Source organism: Vigna angularis, chromosome 3 (assembly GCF_016808095.1).
Source record: "Vigna angularis cultivar LongXiaoDou No.4 chromosome 3, ASM1680809v1, whole genome shotgun sequence".
Classification (NCBI taxonomy): domain Eukaryota; kingdom Viridiplantae; phylum Streptophyta; class Magnoliopsida; order Fabales; family Fabaceae; genus Vigna; species Vigna angularis.
In genome coordinates, this window is record NC_068972.1 from 20,569,315 (window position 1) to 20,576,188 (window position 6,874).

Here is a 6,874-nt window from a genome sequence, read left to right on the forward strand (position 1 = left end):
AATAAAAGGAAGATTAAAAAAATGTATAAACTGATTGATAGATTTAAAACGAAAAACAGAAACAATAATAATATTATTATTTGTTAATAAAATTAAACAGATGAAAATAAAAATAATTTAAATATTTTATAAAATAAGAATTATTAGCATAAGTTCTATTAAAAATAATTAAATATAGAACGTAATTAAAATTTAATCAAATATTGAATATTCATATTTTCATACTAATAAAGAGAAAACTACTCAATCTCTAAAAAAATTCCAAAATGGATCGAAGACTTCTTACGCATTAACTACTTTTCATCACTAATTAGCACATTTCATATCTTAAATTTGTAATTTTCAAACAAAGAAATGGTAAAAGTTGGATCGTTTTCATATTGTGAAACTAAGAACTAAAACAGCATGGTCATAAAAAAGATAATTTTTATATTTAAAGAAAAAGAAGAATAAAAAGTAAAAAATGTAATCCAAAATGAAAAATTTGTATGTACGAAAGTATTATGGTTTTCATTATATTATTAGATCATTTATCTTAAATAAAAACCTTATGCGAAAACGTAATTTGTGATGAGATATGACCCATTCAATATTTAATGCTTTGACATCAATTTAGTCAAAAGTCAAGAACATGGAAAATGGAAGACCCTACCTTTTCAAGTCATATTCACCTTTTCAACAGGCTAGAAAAGAAAACCGCATAATCTGCGTCTAAGATTGTTTTTCACTAATCAAAGAAATACAATGTATCAATTATTTTTAATTCATTTCTTTTTCTCTCTATCTACTTAATAAATACACGTATCAATTATTTTAATATGATTAATATGATATTAAGATTTACAAATAATAAATAAACAGAAGCTAAACATTTTCCAAAAATCGATATTTAAAAAGATATAGTGGAAGTATTAATAGAAAAGAATTTTTTAACATTTTTATTACATTTCAAGTATTCAAGTTTCATTACTTTTAATACATTTCAAGCAGTACAAAGAGCGTGTTAATAGAAAAGAATTTTTTAACATTTTTATTGAGAAGAACAGTGTGATAGTAAAAGAGTCTTTTGTTTATTATTATTATTATTATTAAATTGAGAAGATCTCAGTGATTAAAATATTTAAAGACAGAATTAGATAACGGGAAAAATATATTTTGATATATATATATATATATAGTGTATATATATTATTATTCTCCGATGTGGCAAAAAGCTGCAACTTTGGGCTTATGGTCGAATTGGATCAGGTGCTGAAGGCTTCAAAGGACCACGTGGAAGGAACTGTAACAGAAGACTATCAAATTCCACAGAATCATGTTCATCGTGCAAAGGCCTGGAACTTGCTGCACCTTCAGAAAAAGCAACCGTGATGATGAACACCATCACTATAACCATGAAAAGTATCCTCCTCCTAGAGAAATTAGCCATGTCAAACAAAAACAGCAATGCTCTTCAATTTATATAACAATGCACCTCTTAGAATCGAGCTTTAATATGCTCTTTGTTTCAGACAAGTTTTTCTTTGATATGACTGATAGATTATTGATGATAGGATGGTGAAGGAATTTGCATGCATATATATATATATATGTAAGGGATGTTCAGTTTTGCAATTGGGAATGCGTCGTGACTCGTTTTTCTTGACTGGGCAAATATACATGGGTTTGAAGTTGAAGAAGGTTGAATTGAAAATTGAACGAATCAAACTTCGAATACTAATAAATTTAAACCTGGTCACCAACATGAAAACGAGTACAGACAATGGTTCGGTTTATATGTCAAAATGCCTTAGAAACTCAACCACTAATACTTATGTTTCCGTTTTAATACTCCCACCTAGTTTTTAACCCCCTTAATCACGCACTAATTATGGTTTTCGATTAAATTACGCATAAATATTTCTCCGTTGAAAGTTAAACTTTTTTCTTCTTATTAAAACAAAAAAGTCAAAAGGACACAGTCCTTGTCATGTTCTGTTTGCATGATAAATAATCCACCGATATTGAATCATCTGTCTAAAACTTCTTGTTGCATGTTTACTTATCCATGTAGATTGACGTATGTAATTTTATATAAATAATATATGTAATTGCCACTGAAGGTAATTATAAGCTAGCATTTAAATCAGTTAAATCATATAATTAGCTTTATATTAAAAAATTATATCACACAAATTTGCATCATCCGTATAAGTATTCTTATACGTAAAGTTATTTAACTATTTCCTCCTTACACTTAGGAGATTTTGTTTTCTAGTTACCATTTATAAAACTAAAAAATATTTTATTTATATTTAATTAATTTATAGTTACATTGTAATAAATTTTTAATGAAGACGTTTTGGTCAATAATAATTTTCATAATAGCTATATAATTCACTTGATAAATTTGTATATATTACTTTAAACGAAAAATAATTTAAAATAATGAGCCTGTTAAAAGCTTTGTTTTAACGAATTTTCTTATTCCAAATTATATATTTACCTACCAAAAAGTTATTTATTTAAGCTTATTCATTTAGTTAAATTAATGAATACAAATTTAAAATTAGACTTAATTTTTTTTAAACGAGTCAAATATAAACTTTAAGAACTTGGCTTAGCTATTTTTCAAACTTTTGTTCTTGTTATTTATAAGATTGAATATTAGGCGTATAAAATTAACATAGTTTATGGATCAATTATTAAATAATATTTATCTCAAATAATAATTATAATATCTGGTAAAATTAGTTATGATTGTAATATTCTCCAATAAATATATTGTGAAATGTTCTAAAATAAAAATGATTAATAGATGTTATTAAACTAAACTCTTTAATATATTTATTATGCTACATACAACATCCATTCTACAAAACAAATATTTTCTGAAGTTGTTTTCCTACCATAATTGATGATAGACAGAAGGAAATATGGACATATTAATATTATTTAGATTAATTTTATAAAAAGTTATTTATTAGCTTTTGTTCAGTTTATAAATATACTATATTATATATATATATATATATATATATATATATATATTAAATTAAAGCGAAGCTAATTTTGTAATCACTTATATCAAGTATCAATAATTAATTTTGTCGTATATTCTCTCCAAATTTTTTTTCTATTCTTTATATATCAAATTCTATTTTATATATTCCTCTAACTTGCGTTTGGTCTTGCTTTGTGACGAGGAGTGGTAGTCAAACTTTGATGGCTACAGTTTGGTTTGTTGTCAAGGGTCTCAAAACGCTTCTTAATTAATATCATAAATGTTCACACACACTCCACAAATTTTTGTGCATCAACAATTCATGGATTAATATTATGTTCATCAAGCTACTATATATATATATATATATATATATATATATATATATATATATATATATATATATATATATTATATATATATATATATATGTTATATATGAGATGTATTGGTTATCATCAATGTGAAATCAACACTTCTTACAACAGGTCTTTGGCTTCACCTTAAACTTTAAATAAATTTAACATCGATCTAGTATTAAATAAAAATAAAAAAAGGTTTTTATTTTTAGTAATGATTTATAAATCTTATTCTTGAAAATCTTTATTTCTACACAATGTAAGTTTCTCATAATATTTTTTACGTAAATATTATTTACATTATATCAGTATAGATACCCACCACAACCCTACACCACGAACATGTTTGGCTTTGATGATAAAAAAATATTCCTTCACTTGTCAATTAAAGTAAATACAGTAAAAGGCATTTGTTCTTGTTTATATACTACTAAAAATAAATAAATAGTGTACGGAATGTAGAAGGGACTGATGAATAAATATTGAAGAAGCAGAATGTTTTATTTCAAAGAATGAGTGTTACAACTTGTGTCTGACAACTGAATAAATATAATAAACTGAGTATTTGATTTGGTCGGAAATTAACCAAAGCACTTTTGCTAAGGCTGTTCCAAGCGAGCAGACCCAGAAAGAAAAACAAAAGTTTACATGTATTAGTAACCGTTAAAAGAAGTAGAATATTTAGAATTAGAATATTAACGTTGTGCATGGACGCATGCAAGGTTTTCACGTATGAACTGGATCTGGACTTGATACAACAGGAGGACCTCGTTGAAGCTTGAGCAACAGTTGTTGGTCCTGTAATGGCCTAAGAGCTTCTCCAAATTGAGGAGACACAACCATAAAGACCAACATCAAAAGCAGAACCATGAAGAGGATCCTTCTGCAACTGTAAGACAAAGACATGTATATATATGTTAATGAATATATGGTTCTCTCGCAGATCGAATCGTGTGTTTTGTAAATGGTGAAACAGAAAGTGATTAGCAGAGAAAATGAGAGATTGTGATGTGAATGAAGTGGAGGATGCAGAATCACATGCATGTATATATATAGGGTTATTCACGCGGGTGCTGTGCCTTGACCTGAGTAATACGTGTCTCCATTAGCCTGGTTTAAAAGAAGGAAAAGTTTTGGGTTGACTCAGCATACACTTTGAAGATTCAAAATTCAAACTACAAAGAGACCATTTATAATAACTATTTAATAATATTATTGCGTATGTGATCGTCATTTAATTATAAGAAAATTTCGTTATTGTTTGTAATTATAGCTTTATAAATACAAGTTATAATAAAAATCTCTAATAAATAAAGTACAAATTATAATAAGGGTATATAATAATTAAATTATAATGAAAGCACATAGATCACAATATGCAATAGCATTGAATTGAACAAATCAAAATTATTAAGTAATTGTGACGCTAAACACACCATGCACCTATCTAGAAAGTGTTCCCTTCCAAATCGTTTATTTCAGTCAGCAACGGTTTGGATAGGAGTGCCATGAGCAGAGAATTTATCATCTTATTATTATAAAATTATAACTCGTTTAAAATTTTAGTGCTTTTGTAATCGTGAATATTTGAATGCTTATACCTGCCTTTACTACTTGCATTTTAGTATGTACTGTTCTAATACATACTAGAAAAGTAATAATATTATTTCTTAAGTCTTATGAAAAAAAATGATAAAACTAAAGTGTTAAGCAAATACAGCATAACTAATTCAATAGAGCATCTCAGTATTTTTTTTTTTTTTACTAATATCGTATTAAATTCTTTTCTCTTTCATTCTCAAAATAGGAAAAGTTATTTGGATTTTTTTTCCTGAATTATATACTTGTAGAAAAAAATTCCCAAGTATACTTAACCCTACCTCCTTTATCCAAATACACCTCTTTTTTCTAATATTTATGCTCAGAATTTAGTTTTTAAGCGATAAAAAACTTACTGAATTTTGACTGATTTTCATTTTTTACTGTTAAAATTTTTAGAAAAAAAATTGATTAAATAATTTGTAAATAACGTTTACTTTTGATTTTACTTTTAAATAATTAATTTTTAAAATAATTAATAAAAGCAAAATAACACTATATTAATTAAACTGATATTTTTTTTATTTTTTTAAAGTGTTATTTTATAATATAAGGTAAAATAAATATATTATATAACACTCTAATATAGTAGTATTCACTTTACTAATTTAAAACATCAATTTGATAAAAACATAATATTATAAATTGTATTTACAAATCCTCCATCATCATGAAAGCAAAATTTTTGAAAAATAAATAATACTTAATTAACTAGGAAGATATATACAATACAAATATTATATACTTTAAATAACAACTACTTTATAAAAGCATTATTGACGACTATAATCCGTCAAAAATAGTCAAAATTCGTCAATAATATCTAATTATCGACGGATTAGCGACGATCATATATATGTCAGTAATTGTTATCGACGGCTAAATATCTGTCAGTAAACCCTTTGTCGGTAACTATTATCGACGGCCTTTGACCTTCGATAATTACCGACGGTCTTTTTTTCGATAATTACCAAAGGATATGACTGTAAGTAATTACTGAAGGATATGACTGTCGGTAATTACCGAAAGTAAAGACTGTCGATAGTTACCAAAGGTAAAAAACCGTTTGTAATTAGCGAAGGAAAAGGTCGTCGGTATGGACCAGACTAAATTAAGTTAAATTTGTATTTGTTGTCTAACTACACAAACCTGCATAAGATGTTCATAGCACAGACAGACCTATATAAAATTTTCAAAATACAGACAGACCTCCATAATATGCATCCCATAATCATCCAATCATTGATGGAGTAAACAATATAACATCACTTGTATTGTTCAAATATAAGAACTTGTATTTGTAAAGTAAACATGAAACATAAAACATAAAATAATATGTTAATCTAAACCAATAATGTATATGTTTGAAAGAAATGAGCAAATGTAATGTAGCATAATCATAATGTTCTAATAATATCCAAATGTTCTAACAACTATGTTCAATAATAAAAGAAGACTAATAATCTACATAGTCATCATCAGAATGATCTTCATCATCTTGCTGCTCTATAGATGGTTGTCCTAGTGTGGGTTGGACTGTTGTTGGCTGGATTGATCTAGACTGGACTAGAGTGGGCTGGACTGATGTAGACTACTTTGGGATGACGGGTATAAATTATTTATTGTACTGCATATTGCTTCATAACTCTCTCACCAACATTATTTACTACTCAACATCGCAGGTGGATAAACCATAATCAAACACAGAAAACAAGAGAAACTAGTATAAATTTAATTCATACCACTATAAGACTAAAAAATAACTTCATAAGAATCATTCATCCTTTCTGCATTTCACACATCATACTCCAAAATACATCAATTTTAATAACATAAATCCTCTATACAACCTTCATGGCGCAGGAAACATACATTTGACACAACCTCCATAGAATTAATGTATTGATCAACATCCTGAGATCTTGCACCTGTC